The sequence below is a fragment of the Rhyacophila brunnea genome, unplaced genomic scaffold (assembly GCF_057557595.1).
Source record: "Rhyacophila brunnea isolate RB1 unplaced genomic scaffold, BYU_Rbru_1.0 scaffold_16, whole genome shotgun sequence".
Lineage (NCBI taxonomy): Eukaryota > Metazoa > Arthropoda > Insecta > Trichoptera > Rhyacophilidae > Rhyacophila > Rhyacophila brunnea.
Window position 1 is genome coordinate 16194924 of NW_028232816.1, and position 22205 is coordinate 16217128.

Below are 22205 nucleotides of genomic sequence, written 5' to 3' on the forward strand. Positions count from 1 at the left end.
TAATTTCCTTTAAAGTACACTCATATGAGTCATATGTCATACTCGTTCATTCTATACTTTTTGTTAGTATTGCCTTCAAATCCTTCTTCTTCAGCCATGTCCACCCCTTAGTTGGAGCATATGGACATCACACGGCACCTCCAAGAATCTCAGTCGCTCGCCAGTCTTCAGGTCATACCAGTATCTCATAGCTCCGCTGTATACCTACACTCTATAGATACGTCGGGATCCGGTTGGTATAAACAGGCAAGCCAGGTTGATAATCAAATTAACGTCAAGATGTTTCTTTTATCTCTTCTTTCATATTGCACATCACTGGAGTGACGGATTGAAACCAAAAATTCCAGCCCTGAGAGTGCAAGTCGTCTAACTAGCCATTTCTCTAATCACTATGCCCTTATTCCAGATCCATCGACCCTTTATCAATCCATTTCCCACCAGAATTTCTTTTAGTACTTATTCAAATATCACTTTTCTCGTATTCATTGGTGTTAGTGTGCGGTTCTGAAGGGTTACTAGCCTGTAGGACGAGCAATAATAGCAATTACCTCCTTGTTCCGAAATCCTTATTTATAACCTTTATCCCAATTTATACTAATTAATCCTCCTATAATATCAATATAATATAAATACACGATATAAATATTCATTTAATTCCCTTAATCCCCCTCCTCAGTTTCTTTTAACTGTAAAACTGGCATTACTTCAGTAGCAAAGAGTGGAGGTAGGCTGTTAAGATCCGCCATAAATAGTGCACATTAAACTTTTTTAGTCATACGAACTAAGACTACAATTTTACAGATGATAATAGTTAGTTTTTAAACATCAATTAAACCTAGCTAAACGAAACCATAATAGTTTTGGATTCTGGACAATACGACAAAATTGTACACACTTTCTGAACATATTGTTGGTTATTTTTTTTAAATTCATTAAGCCCTCCCTAAACCAAACTATAATACATAAAAAATATTATTCTATCTATATAATATCCAAAGTTAGATTTAATCGCATAATTTTAGATATTTTATAGATAGACGAGTATTTTTTGACTATTATCTATTATGGCTTGGTTTTCGCAGGGTTTAATTGAATTTTAAAAACTAACCAATATCTTCTACAAATTGTAGTCTTATTTTAATGAAAACAAATACGAATGACTGACAAAGTTTAGTATACACTTTTTATGGCGGATCTTAACAGCCTACCTCCACCCTTCGCCACTGCATTACGTAGGCTAATAAAACTGAAATGTACCTAGTATGTAGATTTTATTTTAAAATGCAATACGATAGTAGATGTAAATAATCACAACAAACAGCGAACACTTCATGAATTACTATTAAACTATTTTATATCGTGTATTAGGTACTACGATGTACCTAAGTTTTACTTGTCGGTCTCGACTGATGTCTGGCTGTCATTAATAACTATATATTTTAAAATACTAACATAATGCTTTTTATTGTCCTCAGGTAAGTTTTGCTGACATTTCAATTCAAGCAACTGCACCTTTGACCTGAGCAAGGTAAGTCATCAAACCGATGGCCTCCACAATCATAACCTCATTTTTACGACCAAAATATAAGACAATCGAAATAAATATGAATTATTTATTATTAAGTACTTATTGACTAAACTAATTCCGAATAAGCCCCAAGATAGAGCCTTTGGGTCTAAGTAGTTACTAAGTATTTAGACTGAGCAAGTTTTGACTTAGTCGGTCACCATACTTACTAATCTTCGATCGCCTAGCCCTAAAGATAACAAAAAGCAAAACGTTATCCGACTTTGTACTAGTTAATGTAGGTACTTAAGCTTTTAACTAAGTGCTTTGTTATTTACAATAGGCAACAAACACAAGCTTATGCAGTACATGTCGTATATTTAAATAAAAATTGCATTTATAAATAAACATTTTGTTCATTTTGTTAGGTATTTTATATTTTATAGTATTTCCACCATTGAATTTACTGTAGATCGGTTTTGCCTATAACACATTTTCATATACTAAAAAATGGACTAAGTACTTAAGAGCATACATAAGTGAAACGGCAAATAATTTTCAACATTAGGTGGAACGAAATTTCGCAGTCGTCGCCAATCGGAGACTGACAGTAGAGGTGTGAGCACGTCAATTTGTTTTGTGATGGCGTCGGAGGAATATATTCTTAAATCGTGTAATGATGACTAAAAAACGATCCGCATGTACTTGAAGAAGAAAACATGTCAATGAATATACTATTATTTTTACGAATATAATAATAAACATAACATTAAAAAGACGCATGTTGAATTTTTATGACAAATTATATTTCGTTCGGCTCGCATCATTTGCCCAATCCGCGCATCGCCTAGTCACGATCTTTTTAGACCATGTCTCAGCTGAAGTATAATAGCCTTAATTGAAATTGTCGAAATAGTTAAAATAAAATGGTTACAAGTAAATTGTATTAAACGTGTTATCGTGAGCTGTCTTTCCGGAAATATATGGCCGTATAGCATTGAGATAACAAAATAAAGCGTTGTTACCACATTATTGCAGACAATAATAATCCAATTTTATTAGATTCAATAATAACATTAATTTAACACGGTATCAAATATCTGATATTAACGCATTATTATCAGATATTTAATAATATGTATCTATGACTTAATACTTACGAGCACCTACCAGAATTTTATATAAATATATTCGTGATGATTGTATTTGTAATTTGCTTACCTACGTATTTTCTTCTGTACTTCCTTGTTTGCTGGTGGTTTTTATTGCGTATTTTGTAAGTATTTTATTTAGACATGAATTTGATCTCAATTCTATACGGCCATCTATTTCCGATACAACAGCTCACGATTAATTGTAATACGCCCAACTGCGTACGTGTAAATTTCTGGACACGAAATAAAATAACTACATATTTGTTGTCTTCTCACTAAAAAAGTAACTGAAAAAAATAATAATGATTCATTAAGGGGGGACATGCTCGTCGAAGGTCAAAATTGAGTTTTTATTGTATTTTCAAACCATGATCCTGGACACTCCTTAAACGTTGTAGATAATCTATTTATATAATTTTGAAGCCTTATTATCCTTTATAGTTATTTTAAACATTTGTTGACTGCACAAAGTAATTTTGTTACATAAAATAGTATTCTTTTAAACCTCTCGCCTTAATGTTTTGGAATATAGTCATATTTCGGTACATAACTGTGCAGTGGTGTTACGATTTTTTACATTTATTAATTTTTAAACGCATTTATAAAACCATTGGTATAATTTATTACGAGATAATTTTTGTAAAATATTCACGATAAAAAATTATATTGATAATCTCTGTGATCCCAAATTTGACAAGAATTAGGCATTTCATTATTCAAAAAATCGGCAAGATTAACACATTTGAAGATGATTCTAAAGATATTTATTAAAAGCTATGTCTCTGACCATTCAAGTGTGATAAACATCTTATGAATAATGATTGCTTTATAATAATTATTATTCATAAGATGTTTATCACACTTGAATTGTCAAAGACATAGCTTATAATAAGTATCTTTAGAATCATCTTCAAATGTGTTAATCTTGCCGGTTTTTTGAACAATAAAATGCCTAATTCTTGTCAAATTTGGGATCACAGAGATTATCAATATAATTTTTATCGTGAATATTTTACAAAAATTATCTCGTAATAAATTATACTAATGGTTTTATAAATGCGTTTAAAAATTAATGAATGTAAAAAATTTTAACACCACTGCACAGTTATGTACCGAAATATGACTATATTCTAAAACATTAGAGCGAGAGGTTTAAAAGAATACTATTTTATGCAATGACATATTAAATGGACGACTCACTTCATACCCGGTGCGCACGAGAAATTGTGCATGAAAGTCATTCACAGATGTATAGGTAGATGTCACGTGACCATTGACGTATCCGTTTCCATTATGCGATACAAGCTTCGAGAATTTATAGTAATATAACCTTTATTGTAATGGCGTATTAGTGTCATGACTCATTGCGTTAGAAACAGATTCTCGGTTACTTACGACTTCTCGGAGATTAGACGCAAGTGAGCCCAGCGAATCACAGGCGACTGACTGTCCAATGGTTCCTGTCATTCAATTGCGTTGAATAAACATTCATCAATATCTTAAAATGGCATTTTATAAATAATAAATAATACTAACACATGCAAAGTGATATCCCATCTTTCTTGGAGTGTTTAGTAGATTTTTTTACAATTTTTAACTAGGCACATTGGCATTTTGTAACACAATAATAACGGTGGAGTCGAAACCTGACAGTCAGAAATTTTGTATGGGCAGACCCAGCGGTGTCGCCAGACCGCTTGCAAGCAGAATGTTCATTTGAGCGTAGGATACCGATATTAAAATATGAATTTCGCCATCCGGCAGACCCGACACAAAGTGAGTGTCATTTTATTTTCTAGATGCTTCGTCCATATTAATGTCATCGATTTTATGTAACAAAAATACTTTATGCAGTCATCAAATGTTTAAAATAACTATAAAGGATAATAAGGCTTCAAAATTATATAAATAGATTATCTACAACGCTTAAGGAGTGTCCAGGATCATGGTTTGAAAATACAATAAAAACTCAATTTTGAACTACGACGAGCACGTGAGCCGTGAAATTCAAACGCTAGTTGCCATAAATCAAGACTTTGATGACATGTTTGAGTATATAAGTACATATTGAGTCTTTCCATCGAATCACACAAATACACATTGAAAAAAAATACATGCATTTATTTCGGCCGTGGGATCGAATTCGCGATCCACGGCTTCAAAGACAGTCGCAATTATAGGTTCATAAATATGTTATATGTAGGTAATATACATAAATATTGACGTATAATTAGTTGTTTATATTTAATCTATAACACAAACATGCTGATTTTATGAATAAAGTGATGTCGGTTACTTCTCAGAATTTTATTTGGAGACTATTTTTTTATTCCCGAGAAAACTAAATTGATTCAATTTTGTTTTAATAATATACTGTCTTTATTTGCATAGCTGTCAAAGTCTTATCCGAAATGTCTTATTCTCTAATTGCTATGGCGCCCCGTTATCTATTAATGCAAATTTACATTCGACCTCACAACCATTCAGTAGGATTATGTCGGATTTGTGTGCGATAGCTTGCAAATTTGCGAGCTCTAAAATGTCCAAATAATAGCTTTTCGATATTATGGTCGATGGCAGTCCATCCCACGCTATATTGGGTGAGAATTTCACGATATATATATTATATACGGACAATATTTACATAATTCGATAAATACCGAAGGCGATAACCTTTTGGGATAATCTTACAATTAATTCCCTTGTTTTAACAAGACATTTTTATTACTAAGTAATAATGTAAAGTTTATACGTTGTACAAAATGTAACGGAAACCTGATTCAAAGTCTGGCAAACGTCTTATTGAAAATTTAAACAACTTGGTAGAAAAAAAAAACCACCATAATACCTACACTTCTAAAATTAAATTAAATATATTAGAACAACTCGACATTATGATAACCCAATATCACACATCATGATATAATATATTAAAATCGGAATGAATATTTTCAGGTGTTACTGTAATATTTTTTTATCAAGCTGGATATTTAAATATTGAAATACCTACATAATCGATGACAGAAAGCATTTTAAAATGTGCAGTGAGCAAGCTAAATTTTGTCAAATTATTTGTATATTTATTTATTTAAAAAAGACACATTGAGCGCATAACAAATTATTAATTCAAGACGTTCACAACATGACATTTAGAATAAAAAGTACAGGTAAATTATTTTATAGCTTAAGAAATACAATTAAAAAAAACAACAATAATTCAAGAAAAATAAAATGGAATTTTAAAAACAAATATAAAAATTATATTATATTCAAATTGGAAATTCCATCCATTACCACATTACATTTTGCTCACATATGGAGCAGTGCTAGGACAACTATAGTATAAAATTTAACATGAAATGTACGTTATTTTTCATAAATATTGTACCTAAAGCTTCATGGTAATGATTCTACCTGGTTTTCATTTGAGTAAATTATATTCGCTTTTTAAACTTCCTAAAGGTGTTATAGTCAAAAGCTCAAAAGGAAGTTAATATTTTATACATTGATAACGTTTGTCATTTTGTATAATGTCAGTTTGTACATGTAATATGACCCAGTATTAAACAGCAACAACTCAAAAAACGTAGTTTTGAGATAATCATGTTTTAACATTTTGAATATTTTACAATACACAAGATATGACAAGTTTTAAAAGGATACATGTCAGAATTTATCTATTCTAAATTTATATGGTCAATCGCCAGTTTTAAATGGAAAAAATTCAAAATGGATCTGTACAACACTGGTTTTGTTTGAACGTTTGTAAAATTTAATATGGGTTTTTTGGCTCTCAAGGTACCTAATTATATTTTTCGAATTGTTTTTTTCGAGTATTTTGATACCAATATCGCGAAATGACGAATTTTTGACTTGTTACCGTTCAATACTGTGTCATCGACATATTCAAGGAGTCAATCAAATGTTCGTAATTAACTATGGCTTTTGCTAACATGATTTTTTTTATATGTGACAATTGAAACATTTAGATTTTTAATGTTGATTGGAAAACTATCAATTGTTTTTATAGTTTTGACTGTTTGTAATTGGTAAATTGGCACGTCATCAAAACAGTTCCATACTTCTTTTACAACCCGATAGTTTTAATGATTTTATTGTATTGATAATTCCACGTGATCTGCAGTGGTTCTGAATAGCGTTGTCGTTTGCTTTATGAACTGACAACGAATAATAAAGCCAAGCATTCTTCATTTGTTTCTCTCACCGTAAATCTTTATTCCTACAGGAAGGACACTATTGACTTTAACTTAAATTTTACATTCTATTAAATATTTGCATATCATTATGAGTAAATTAATACTCCAACACGGCTGTGTAAAATTAAAATAATTCCAGTCTTTACTTCCATTTAAATTTGATGTATTTATTTGATACTATTGTGGATGTTATATATTCAACGACATCTGTGAGCATATTGATATATGAAAACGATTCACTTTGCATTTTTCACCTGTGGCATTTATCAGAGTCTTTCGACCTGGTGAAAGTTTTTGATGAGCGAAGCAATTTCGCGGCCGCAGATACTAATAAAATTTAAAACAAATGTAAGCCTTTCAGTCGGCTCGTTGGTCTAGGGGTATGATTCTCGCTTTGGGTGCGAGAGGTCCCGGGTTCAAATCCCGGACGAGCCCTGTTTTATACTATTTTAATAAACCATAATGATGTAATATAATATGGAAAGCAGTTTTGATGACAGCATATTATCTATAAAGCAATCAGTATATATTCATAAAAAATACATTATCATATGTATAACATGTCGTGTTGTCATTGATGACCTATCGGGGTATATGGGTAATGCGGTGCATAAGGGTGACACATTAAAAGGGTGCGGAATATTTAAGAAAAAAATGCTTATTTAAATATCTATTATTGAGAGTAGATACCTAGGTTTTAGGTTCCACGTCGGCATATCTTAGTACCTAACTAGGTAATTTCATCGCCTATATTTGACATATGGTTGTAGTTTACCTACTATGGAACATTGTTATCAATCTTTTGAGATTCGTCATCTAAATATTCTCAATAATGATAGTGCATTATATAAAAAAGACTTGTTTTACGATGACTACAATAATAGCAGCCTTGGCAAATAAATCTCAGATCACAAAAGTATGATTTTTACTACAAATGCATATTTAATTCGACGAAATTGATTCATTAAACTTTGTTACATATTTTCAGCTTTAATTTCATAATATATATCTCGAGAAATATTTGATTCTACGTACCTTTTAAAGTGGATAGGAATAACTAATCGGTTCTGCGGTATTCCAGAGTGATCGCGATCCTCAGCCGTTAGGGAGACGATACAGGGGATATAGTATATCAGTGGCACATATATTTTTGGTTATACTGTAATACACAACATCAACATAATTATTTTCGATCCATACCTGTATTTCTATTAAAATTCTCACACCTAGCAAAATAATGCAATTTCAAAAACCGTATTGCGTTTCAGTGATACATATCATATTGGGTATTCCCCGATCTCTTTTTTTTGATTCTGTTCTTAGTTAGAGATGATTTTGTGTCGGGTCTGTTAGGATCCACCGGAGCAAATCTGTTTGATAGTAGTGGAACACTGACTTAATAAGTGGCTGGCCTAATGGAAGTTGACAATAAAACCAGAAAAAAAACATTTTAAAATACACGGTGGTCAGACGAAATTTAAATGTAAAATTACATGTTTTTTTGTCATGTATATTGCCATGATTAATAACCACTCTGTATCTATCCATCCATTGGCGTATAATAGTATTTAATTATATATACCTACGTATACGGTTATGTAAAAAGACAGGCTTTAAACAGGGTGAAATACACAATTTATTTAATAAATTAAATTTCATTTAAAAAGGAGAATTGTAAATACACACGAAACAGCTTTGGATAAATTAAGTGTAAAATAATCCGTTAGAATGTCATTATAATCGGAAACAGATTTATCAACAACAACAAAATAAATATATATAATACAGCGAAGAATTTTCTAGGCGATGAATTGTGAGGTGAAAGTTGTATACGCGAAGAATAATGACTGGGAATAATAATAACAATACTAACTGTGAATTGCGAAGAATGTTCTTTTCGTAATGCGATAAGTTTAGTAAACTACTCCAGAACCTTATTATTAAATAGGCATTCCAATCCCGGGATCCCGGGATCCCGAGCTATTCCCAATACATATGAATCCCGGGATTGATAAACATAATCCCGGGATTTCGGGATTGATTTTTTTATCAATTTTTATGGAAAATAAAATAAAAGCGAAAATATAACAGAAAAAATACTTTTAATAAAAAATAACTACATTAGAAATAAACTGAGTTTGAATGAAGTTTGATTTATACCCATGTGTAGGTTGCCGATTCATTTTATTTTTTCACATAAATTATTAAAAATGAGAAAGATTGGAAAAAACAATGCTTCGCACTTTTAACAAAGTAATTCCACCATGATATCATACGTTTTACGGCAGTTTCATATTTGGCTGACTAATTAGATTAATGTAGCGGAAAGGCCATAAGTGCGCCATGATTATTTGCTTTACTATTTTAAATCTCGCTAATCCATTCGTTAAGTCTTTACTATAAGAAACAGCAATCTCCTATTAAATTCACATTATTATTTATATCACAATATTATTTACTCCATTAAACTTGTGTATTTCCAAGATTGAACGTATACAATATTAACAATACATGTCTTAAATAGTATAAATTATACTAGATTTATTTTTGACCGATTTTATCAATGTTATTTGTAAATATAAAAATTTCATATTAACAATGGAAAAAATGCCAATCCCGGGACCAGTCCCGGGATCCCGGGATTGTCAAATTGTAATCCCGAAATCCCGGGATCAGAATTTTGGCTCGGGATTGGATTCCCTAGTTGGAACTGTATTGACTATTAAGGGTAAAGTGAAAGTGAGAAAGCGAGAGTAAAAGAGACTTTAGTGCCTTCCACTCTACAATTTTCCGTCTCTTTTACACCTTATTACCAGCCCTCGGTCAAAGCGTTTAAGGAAAGCTGCTTAATACGCACCTAACTTCATATTTGACCAACTATAGCTATAAATTATGTCTCATTATGAGACCACGTTTAAAAAATAAGTGAATATGTACTAACTACTCGCCTTTTGGCTCCGGATAATTACGGGAAGGAAATCACAGGAGAGAGGGCTGGTATGTTTTTTGGTGGGTGTATGTTTCTTCAGGATGAACACTAATTATGCAAAACAGATTTATTGATACAGTATAAAATAAATTATGAAAATGGTGTATTTGCACAACGCGTCTGTGGGGATAAGTTTCAGAGTACATAATATTATATTCGGTAGGTACTGTCTAAATTTCAAGGTGTCGCGTGTCAAAATAATGAAATTGATATTATTATTATCTTATTCTACAACGCATGAGGAGAGGAGTATGATTAAAAATGTGTCTATATCTAGCAGCTGGAAGGCGGATGCTAATTACTAAAACACTTTAAAATGATAAGGAATGAACTCTGAGAATCCGGGGTAACGTCAACAAAATGCTTGGCGAATTGGTTTTATGACCGCACGTAGGTGGGAAGCGTCCAAATGGGTGTCCTCATAAAAAGGGGGTGTAAGTATGTATTCAAATTGTTTAAAAGTAGATATCACAGAACAGATTAATAAATATAATTCCGATAGGCTATAATCCCAATACACTCCATTTTGACGCAGGGTTTTGAATGCGTGAGTGTCCTACGACACATTATAGAGGTGCAATAGTGTGTGTTATACACCCATGGCCCCCACATCTTGAAACTGGCCCCCAAGCTATAATCTTCGGCGGGTCCCCTTACCTATCGCCAAGGTTAAAGGCAGTGTAATGATCTACAGGTGTGTATTCCGAATAGTGTAGTTTTATAGCGATTTTTTGTATTGAATTTCATTTGAATTATGAAGTTGTCGAATAGGTATCGTCAAACAATAATCAAAAATTGCATGTGATATTTTTTTACTATTAGTGCATTTTTGTGATGTGAGTTTATCTCACTTGGCTGGTCGATCCGCCACGCCTGGCCCCCAGACTAAAGCCCTGTCAGCCCCCCCCCCCTCTTTTTGGAGGCCATGTATACACCAATATTGAATTAGCGTCAGTGCATAAAACGAGAGCAGTTGTCAGAACGAATGCGAACGCGTATTCTTGACACTTGTTTAAATTTATTCCATATTCTTTCACATTCGATATCGGTTGCCCATTTCTCCACACCCGTTGGGTATTTCAGTTCAAATTATTTCTGACCTACCTGGTAGGTATGTATCAATTCAACATGAAATATTATACTTCTCGAAAAAAATATATTTGACATTAAAATTAATTTGATTATTATCGGATAACACGTAAAAATAATATTTTAATAAAGATATTGGTATTCTAAAACGTTTGATAAATGTGATATTTTTTAAACTTCTTGTAAATATTAATAGCGGGCATATCTCAGGCGGCAAAAAAATAAATAAGATCCCTGTGATGATTAATGGCTTCCTCACCATCAACATAAAAGTCAAAGCGATTCATGTGATAACGTAAATATTACGTTTTTTTTCATAATATATTGTTTGATAAAGACATTATTCTGTTTTTTTTTTACGAAAAATCTAACGTGGTTAAATGCTTGCGGCAGAAAAAACAATCGCGAAATGTCAATGAAAATTGATAAAAAATATCATTCCGTTTAGTACGAGATTTTCGAGACATCTTGTTTCAAAACATGTCGTACTAAAAGTTAAAAAAAAAAAACGTTGAAGCCACTGTGTGGCTACTATGTAATCAACATAACGAATAAATTAATTTATACTTAATTGATTTTTTTTCTATTCAATTTGAGTCATTTTTGCGACCCGGGTTTCGCCTTTCGGCTTCTCACCAATGGCAAATGCACACTAACATAGAATGCATTTGATTCTAGCTTATATAATAAATTAATACAATAAAAGAAAGCGAAAACTTTTATTGGAAATACAGCAGTAAATACATTATATCGTCGATGTTTTGTAAATGAGCGAATCAACTAAAATGCTATTTTACAGGAGGAGGATTTTTAACTTTTGACATTTATTTTTTAATTACCTGCAGATGATAATAATAATGTCTAACAAGTTTATAATAAAGCTTAGAAAGAATACTGTCCTAATACTAAGTGGATATTCGACCACGATTATCGTTGTTAAATACTTTTATGTGGAGATACAAATTCGCCGTTTTTACACAACAAAGCTACTGAGGTATGTACATATTGTTTTTTCATTAAAATCTCGATTTCGCCAAAATGGTTGATTCGCCCTTTTTATAAAACACCGACGATATACCTACTCACTATTAATTAATACTAATTATGAGTTTAAATAAAAAGCAATTAATTTTATCGCACTGATTCCACTTTTATTAAATAACTGGACCGGTTTCGTCCGCCTCAGAGGGACATTTACAACTGTTAAGAACTGACAATAAAATAAGTTAATTAATACATTTAGCAAACGCATTCAAATTTCACTACTCATAATCAATTTAACCAGGGTTCGAAATGTATTTGAGCGTACTGGATCGCTGCTCCCGTTTATTAAATTCCCGAAATCATCTAGTGGAAAAAAAAATTTGTGTTCCGGTTCGTTAATTATTAAAAAGTAATAAAATTCACTGATTATATAATATATACATTATATTTTAAAAATTCGTGCGGAGTTTATCATGATAAAAAATAAATAAATAAATCCCATTTTGCGGTGTTGATATAATTTGCGTTCTACAAGTTTAAAGACTGTTAATTCATTTGACTATCTGAGCTAGGTATGTAGGTATATAACAAAAAAATCTATCTCACTTATTTGATATTCGATCGTTACGGTTCGTACAATTCTCAATTTCGAGCGCTGAATGGTATTAGGTAAAGTGTTGGGAACTTGATAAAAGTATAAATCAACTGTGTATCAATGATATACAACAATGTAATGTTTCTGTGAAGAACATAGATAATTCATAAATACTCTGTCATAAAGTGTACTTATGGTGTTAACTCATTAATTATTATTGCTAATTAATTTAAGACTTGGTTTATACTAATGCTAATAAGCAGTAGGTAATAACAAGAGCTTTGTATAACGACATCATCGTAAACCAAAGCCATTTTGTCTTTCTACAACCAAGTAAAGCGGCAAAATATTTATTTTTCTTTCAATACCGTTGTGAGTCTTCAGGTTAGAAGTGATTTTACCTCTTATCCCAAATAATATAATAACGTCGGTAGTGAGCGGTATTTTATAATATTCGTATTGTTTATAATAAGATACCTACAATGAAGTGTTACTACCTTCATTATAATACACACCTGTATGTATTATATTAATTAACAAAACTAGCATACAGATAGTGCATAAAGAATAACGTGTCCCATATATATTTGGGAGTGTGTAGATGTCAAAAAACAAATTCGGTACCTAGCCCAAAAAACAGTTTGTTTTGAACAACTTCCCCTTCGTAAGGACCTCGTATTGATCCAGATTATTCGGTTTTCACGTAACCTTCTTTAAAGATCAGCACCATCTCCATGGCTCTCGGCGTTCAACAATATAATATGATATAACGATAACGGATAATCCGTGCCATTCTTAATTTTATCTGCTATTCAGTATCTTCTTGGCAGTCTTAGCAGTTTTTTTCTATAATCTAAGCTTGGCAGGTACACTCTTAGGCCCGTTTCAGACGGGACACCGATGTCGTGCTCGATATAATATAGGAGGCCTTTGTATTCGAATAAAGGGGCCTTTGTATTATGTTTATGAACGCCCCAGAGCTAATGAGTCAACGCATAATTTTGCGTTATAAATTAGAACATACAACTGTCTGCGGTAGTAAAAACAAGTGTATAGGCGGCTTGAGAATGTAGCGGCCGACGGAAAAGTGTACCGGACACGCGTTGACTCATTAGCTCTGGGGCGTTCATAAACATAATACAAAGGCCCATTTATTCGAATACAATGGCCCCCTATATTATATCGAGCGAGATACCGGTGTCCCATCTGAAACGGGCTTTAGACTATAGATACATCGGTTCACTCCATTGATCTACCAAATCCGTAGTATTCAGTGTGGACTATTTTTGGTACGACCCGTGTGTTTGGCATGCGGAGGACATGCTTGTTCACCTGAACCACAATAGTTTAATATGTGTCAAAAGCTTGGGTTCATTGTACAAATTGTACTTTTTTTAATTGGCTTAGCTTATCTTACGTACCAACACCTCAAGCTGTAGAAATGGTGTGTGATGGTAAAATGATAATGTTGAGTTACTCAATATGCCAAGATCTTTAAATTCGGATTGACTTTGTTATTAGATATTTGACATAATATAATTAATTATAATATATAATCGGAGATCTTCAACTAGTAATACAGACACATTCGTCAGTATTGAATTTAAGATTATTTTTTATTGTCCAAATTTCAATTTAATTAAAATAACATTGCAATATGTAACAATCCGGCACGTTACAAATCGGCGAACATAGTTTTAAATCTTAAAAGTTAATAATTTAATAATATTATTAGCAAAGTAGTTAAATCTATATTGTTTTATCGTAAATTACCTTTAAATTAATCTATCAATATGTCAAACATGTGTGTCAATATGTCAAATATGTGTTATATTATGTAAGTAAATCATGGGCTCCACATCGTGAAGCGGGCCCCCAGGCTAGGATCTTTGGCGGGCCCCCCTACCTATCGCTAAGGATAAAGGCAGTGTGACGCTCTACAGTAGCCTTTTTACAAATGGTGTACGCGGTAAAATTAATGTGTATGTTATAGTGTTTTTTGTATATTTTAATACATCCATTTGAATTATGGAGATGACGAGAATTGATACACAATTAAAAATTGTATCGTATAACCACATAACTTTAAATAATAATATTATTGAAAGAAAAGAGTGCCGCAGGCGACTTTTTTTACTATTAAAGCAAATTTGTGAAATGTGTTTATCTCACTTATCTGGTCGACTCGCCTCGCCTGACCCCTCCTAAGCCCGGCCCCCCAGACTAGAGCCCTGTCAGTCACCCCCTTGTGGGGGCCATGAAGCACATATTATATTAAATTATTACATTGTTAATGCGAATATTGCCGGTCGACTCTGTACGTATTATTCGTCCCTTTTCACCGCTCTGCAGTGACCGCGCCCTAAAAAATCTTAGAATACAACGTGCATAGACTTGGAAAATTTACTCTCAAAGAAACAACCCTAAATGTGTTTTAGTACAAGTTGTAGAAACAAATTTATTAACGGTTACAGGAAAGAGAAAAAAATCTTATTTTCTCCAGAGAGGTCACCCCATTGCATTAAACATCATGTTTATTATCTCTTCCCAATCTTTTGTTTCTACATTATCCTTATTTCGTTTTGGGATATAGGATACGCTGTGGTTGAATTTATTTTATGGAATTGGCTATACTTAGACACGAAATTCTGTTTGCCGACTGTATTTAAATGGAATTTAATCTTCAAAGTGGTTGTTCTTATTTCAAATTTGATTGTCATATAATTATCGCGTGTATAATAGATACTTGCAATTCAATTTACAATATAAATACTATAGGTAATATTATAAATGACATTGGTATATTGAAAATTAGTAATAATAAATTACCTACTAACAAATAGTTAACTATATATTTATGGGAACATACAATATAAAGATATCAACTATAAATTCCCGGTAAAAAAATCGGTGTGTGTACTTATGTACACGCGTTAGAAGTTATACTTCTTTGGCGTAACAAAACAAAACTTGTGATAAACTAGATTCTTTGACTAGCTCTTAATTATCTTGTTAAATCACACACTCAAGAAAAAGGACCGCTTATTGGAACGCCGTTAGTTTATTTCTATACACTTTAACTTATATTACTAAATTGTATAATGGTTTCTCCTTGTTTTTATTTTTAAAGTACCATCTGTCAGTCTGACGTTTAATCGTTTGTTTACGTAAGGAATTGCAAATGGCTGACAATAATAAATTCGCTGCCTAGGCAACGGAACAATTATAAACAATAATATTATACTGTATAATCGTCACGATTGCAATATCATACTGTGGCGTTAAGGTAGTGCGTTCGGTTGATAACCGAACAATCGGTGGTTCGAATCCAATCGAGTGCGTTTTATTTCGTGTAAAAAAATTAATTATATGTTACATGCCACACGCCAAAAATACACTCTGATCTGATTTCCCAAACGCGCCAAAAGAAGTATAACTTCAATAATATTAAAGATTAGCATATCCACCAATTCCAATTATTATCACTAGATATATCTTCTAAATTTGAATTATTGCACATCATTTATTATAAACAATGTAATATAATATTACATTGTTTATAACAAATTCCTTCCGTAGCAATGTCTAAACTGAAAAATTGCATTTAATATTTCTGCGTCCTAAAAAATATAAGAAACATTATTTGGACAAGTATTTTTATTGTTTTATTTTTATTTCTTGAAACAATTATTTGAAAACCGAATTATGCATATATGTTTTCAATTTCAGAACGAATACGTTTAGAATCAATATTAAAATCAAGTCGGTAAATAGACACTTAACCTTTTGGTTATATTTAAAACCGTAAATTCAATTTTCGACTGTCTCAAACTGTTGAGTATGTGATCCAGTTTCGTGTCCCTACTAGGCAGGCAAGAAATTGTTACCCCTTTCACGTTGATATTTTTAAAGCCAACTTTCTAATAGTTATTCTATTGACATGATCAATACACATTTACTTAAATTATTTATAACCGAAAGGAAACACTTATTCAATAACCAGTTGTAAATGCGATATGATGCAATAACTCGTAGATGAGCACCTGTAGTTAAAGATGTAAGGTATTGATCGCTAGACTCAAAGTGCGGAGTGTCTGGGTATGGGGTATATACCCGGAAAAGTGCGGAAGTCATTGGTACCTGCTAGATTTTGTTAACTCTGCCCCCTACTATTGCCTTAAAAATCAATATTAAATTATTATAGATGATTTTTCGGAATCCTCCCCCCATTATAAATAATAAATTTTAAATAAAATACTTACCAATAAAGTATACGAATTGTTGTGCTTAGAATTAACTTTCTAATTTACCTGAAATTCTTAAATTTTCGTTGTTTAATACAACATACTTACATTAAATTTTTATAGATAACATCAGTGACATCCCAAGACAAAATGCCGCCCCATTTTTTCTACCGTATTTTTTATCATCCTTTCATGACACCAATATCTAAGTAATGTATTGTATGGATACATTACTAACAAGACCTATAATACCACCAAATCTAAATCTTAAATGCCATCTCTGCTTCAATAGACAAATATTGCGAGTCAACGGTTTCAGATAGGTACATTTAAAAATACATGTAACAACTTCCAAAACTCGAGAGTGACTGGCAAAAATATTTGGATAAATTTTAAATTAGGTACATAAGTATGTACCTACCTATAATTCAAATGTAATTCGCAAATCTGCGCATGTTATTGCTAATCACCAAGGATGCGATGTCCAAGGACAACGGAAGTAAACTAGACATCGCGTACCCGACAAAAAAATACAGTCCTGTTAAATCTTTTATGGTAGGTCACTGATAAACTTCGTTTACAACTAGTGATCTGACTTTGTTGTATATAATTAGCTATTTCTATATATACCTAATGATTTTCCTCGTTTTGCCGCCCTTCGAGTAAGTGCCGCCCCCAAGCGATGCTCAATCGACCTACCCTCACGGATCACTGGATAACATAATTAGATATTGGTATTCCAAGCGAGAAGTTTAATTAAGTCAATATTTGTTTCTAATACAAAAATAATTAATGCGTATATAACACGAATTAGTATTTTTATAAATGTATGTAAGTAATTAAAACAATATTTAATAAAACTAGTAACTAAACATTGTAGATCATAACCTACTATAAGTATACTTGATTGTGTAGGTATATATATATTATATATAATATATATATATATAACATTCCGTAGAAACTTTCACAGTTCTAATTAATTAGGCTATTTTTTTCGTTGTCATCAAACGCATATTGTGGTAATTAATTTTGTATGCCGGACCTATTTGTAGGGACTAAAAAAACTCTTTTCACGAGTCGTTTTCTGCGTGTTATATAATGGAAATAGAACAAACTGAATTAAAACAACTCTGATAGCAAAAAATACAATGAATACATACTAGAAATACCTAACTGAAACTAAGGCAGTGGAGTAGAATGTAGGTAGGCTGTTAAGATCAGCCATAAATAGTGCACACTAAACTTTATCAGTAATACGTATTTGTTATCATTGAAATAAGACTACAATTTACAGACGGTGTTGGTTAGTTTTTAAAATTCAATTAAACCCTGCGAAATTAAGCCATAATAAATAATAGTCAAAAAATACTCGTCTGTCTATAAAATATCTTAAATTATGCAATTAAATAATATACAACTTTGCATATTTTGTAGATATAATAATATTTTTTATCTATTAAGTATAGTTTGGTTAGGCAGGGCTTAATGAATTAAAAAAAATAACCGTGTAATATGTATTCGTAATCCAACGAAGTATGAATGAAAAAGTTTGCACGATTTTTGTCGTATTAAGGTTTGGTTTAAATAGGGGTTAATTGATTTTTAAAAACTAACCATCACCATCTGTAAATTATAGTCTTAGTTCAATAAAAACAAATACGTATGACTAACAAAGTTTAATGTGCACTGTTTGTTGCGGATCTTCAGAGCCTACTTCCACCCTTCGCTACTGATATACGGCAAAATTTAAATAATAATATCATTACTATGTAACTATAAAATTACATATGTTTATATTAAATTCTGCTGTAGGTTTCAACAAAAGCTAATCATTAAGTTATTGATTAAATTACTTACTTACTTCACCTCATCACGACCCAGTATCGAGGCATAGGGCAGCACGGAGATCGCCTTTGTAGCACTGTAGGGTGAGGGAGGGTCGGCCATGGAGACAGAACCCTTGAGGTTATGCCACAAGGCTACGGGGTGTCGCACTCTCTGGCGGCACCCTGAACACGTCATGTCAAAGAATAATATCTTTAGAAAACCATATAGCCAATCAAAGCGTATAAAGTAAATATTGTAAAATACCTAATCAACTACCTACCGCTTCCACTTTTACTAATATTAAATTAGTATTTATAAGTAAAAGAAAAAATACCGTGTCCGTTTCTGAGCGGAGTATATTATGGACCTTTATACACAGATTGGAAGTTATATTAATAGGCTTTTTGCAATAAGAGGCAGTAAGCCACTCGCCTAGTCCATTGGGTAATTATTATTGTATTGGTTCAAACGCATATTGAAATATTTATATATGTATATGCTTTTTGGTGTCCAGTCACGGAATCAAACCCACGACTTCATTAGCAACCAAGTTACCGTGATTACAATGATCAGACCATATTATTTTGATAGAATTTGATAATAACATACATCGGTAATAATTATGTGTCTCTAACTAAATAAGCACTTGGCCGGCAAGCGAGAAATATGTGTTCGAAGCGAGTGAGCTTTGAACAAGATAATTTTTCTAATACATTATGTATATTTTGGAAGCTTTTCCAAATTATGTATTTAAGAAACACATATCTTCTTAGTACATAAATTATAGCTTATGTTGATTAAATAAACGAAAATATTACTGTCTTGCGTAGGTATACAAAAAAAACCCTCTTATTGATATCTCAAATTAGATATTGTATCACTTTTCCGTAGGCAGTACATAGGTATATATCGTATCAATTTGGACATACTTACCTTTGTAAGAAATAATATACCTGTCCATAACATGTGCTATGTTGCAACATCTCGACCGGAGAGATTTAATCTTCTGCAAATGGATTCGATGATATCTGTATCTAAGTCGTATAATGAAGCGTCGATCTTGAAATACACCGCTATAAAATATATTGGAAATATAATATAATATGAGATTTCCAGATAACTTTCTATAAAACAAAATATGTGTTACTTACCACATAATTTAATTAATCTAGGTGGACATTATCATCTGATTATTGACAGTGCCCTTCTAAGCAAGTATTTTAAGTCACATCATAAAGTTTCATTAATTTCCATAAAATCGGTTAAAAATGACAAGTACATATAAATTAAAAAATAATAAAAACTTCATATGAGTGTCATGTTTATGCTACAGTTGATCCTGATCCAGATATAAAGATATAACTGAACAAATTAAAATTACGTAAATTGACTCGCACTATTGTAAAACCATTTAAATACAATGTATGTTCTAATATTATAAACAAAACATATTACAATTTAAAACAATAAATAATTGGTAGTTATCTTATAATATATATATATTTCTAACTCGAAACAACTTTCAACTCAAATATCGTAGAATTAACAAAAATCTTTGTTTTGTTTAATTCTACGATAATAAATGACACGATGGCCTATTTTTTTTTTGATAGCCAGTGCAAAGTTTTATTCAAAGTCAATATTATTTTGTGATTGTTCAACTAAATTTCTTGGCAATATCTGCACATGTTTTGCTGAATCCGTGAATAATTGCAATTCATTTCAATATCGAGAAGCCATTTCACGGTTGAACTCTTAACCAAATATTTGATGATAGTCTGTTTCTCATTTTCACCCATCGATCATAACAATATTAGAAATGTATGGAGTCATCAAACTGTTACTATGAATCTAAGTCCAGTCGCACATACACATTCAGTTCGATAATGCACTGAAGTGCATGATTTCGGTTTGACATTTTAAATAATAATAAAAAAAAATCTGCTGCCTACACATTTCACTCGACATGGGCAGCAGGAAACATAGCAAAATATTGCAACGGTGCATGTGCAGATGCAGCGTTTTTGTTCGTTTCGGCTAGTCGCGTGATTTCACTGTCCCGGTACGGTCTTGCCTGTGTGCGCGGAAGAGGAGTTTCAACAATAGCCGGCGGTTTTGATTAATGACCATGTCCCAGTCGAGACGATTTTGTATATGCGACCGGGTTAAAATTGTGGTTTAATTTGATTGAATTCTGACATTGACACGTGCGGCTAAAAATAATTAATTCTACTATAAATAAATCTAACACAAAACAAATATTATACCTGGAGCTTTTATAATATAACTTTTTTAATAAACTTTACGAATATTTCGCAAGCTTTCTTTTCTTGAATAGAGCGGATATTGTGTACACATAATTTTATATTGTATTTAAGCTAATTGGGTAGAATGCAAAAGCGAACCACAAACAGCTTGAAAAATAATGAGGTTTGAGCTTTGAACGTGCTTTGGACTTTTTACATATATTTTTTTCAGCCGATTTAATTTCTAGATTATTATATTATCAAATTACAATAGGACTCAAAATGAGAAAGTGTCAGACTATAATATAGTAGAAATATTATTTCCCTGTTCTATCATTTGCATTGGAGCCATTTCATTGCCAAATTATTTACCGGTAATTTTTTTTTCTAATTATGGATAGGTATTTCTGTAAATTAAAAAAAACGAATTTTTACTTTCTAATGTGAATAAATACTTAGGTATATTATGAAACTACACGAACTTATTCTAGGATGAAACATAGATCCTTGCTTTATTAAGAGAAATCCAACATCTACGAGTACCGCAACGTGGTATGAAAAGGTGCATGTTGGGCATTAGGCGGAGAGACTAGAAAAGAAACCAATGGAAAAGGCAGACAAGAATACCTACAAGATGTGATGGTAGTCGCTTAATCTATTGAAATTATAGTGTGACCAGGGAACTCAGAAATAATGGGAACTGAAACACCTAACGGGTAAGGAGTATTAGGCAACCGAACTCGAGTAAGAAAGAATCCGGGATAAGCTTAAACACGTATCAAGAATACGTCATACGTCGAATACTGACAACTGCTCTTGGTTTATGCAATGACGCTCATTTAATATTGGTGTATTTCACACACTATTGCACGTGCGTAATGCGCGTTTCATTTTCGTAGGACACTCACCCATTCAAAACCTTGCATCAAAATGTAGTGTTTTGAATATAGCCTATCGGAATTCTATTTGTTAATCTGTTCTGTCATTATGACAATTGTAATCATACAATTGTACTCGACTGACACCAAACTACCTGCCCACCTGCTGGATCGCTCATCAAGTTCGGTTTAATTATGTCGCACTAGGGAATGAAATGAGTGGAAGGATGATGATAACGATTTACGTTTCCCACAGTAAGATGTGTCGTTTATGCGCCTCGTTGCTTCTGCTGCGGTATTCATGAATTTTTCCCCACCCATTTCTCATGCCTAGACAGTCCATCCAATAAACACTTGGCCTGCTACTTAAACTACTCTAAACCTCAAATATTATGCCATATCGCACCCACAAATGATAATCGTTTGTGGGCGAACCTTCGGTATTTTATTTTTGATGAACTTCACACGCTTA

General features: G+C 32.2%; 1 protein-coding gene and 1 non-coding gene across 2 annotated transcripts in view; both read left to right on the top strand.

Moving 5' to 3' along the window:
- LOC147074453 (thrombospondin type-1 domain-containing protein 4-like) overlaps positions 1-22205 on the top strand; it is a 523747-nt gene that overhangs the window by 373479 nt on the left and 128063 nt on the right. The gene's annotated exons all lie outside the window — the stretch shown is intronic.
- TRNAP-UGG (transfer RNA proline (anticodon UGG)) lies at positions 7242-7313 on the top strand. Its single transcript has one exon. It is a non-coding gene; the product is annotated as a tRNA-Pro (tRNA).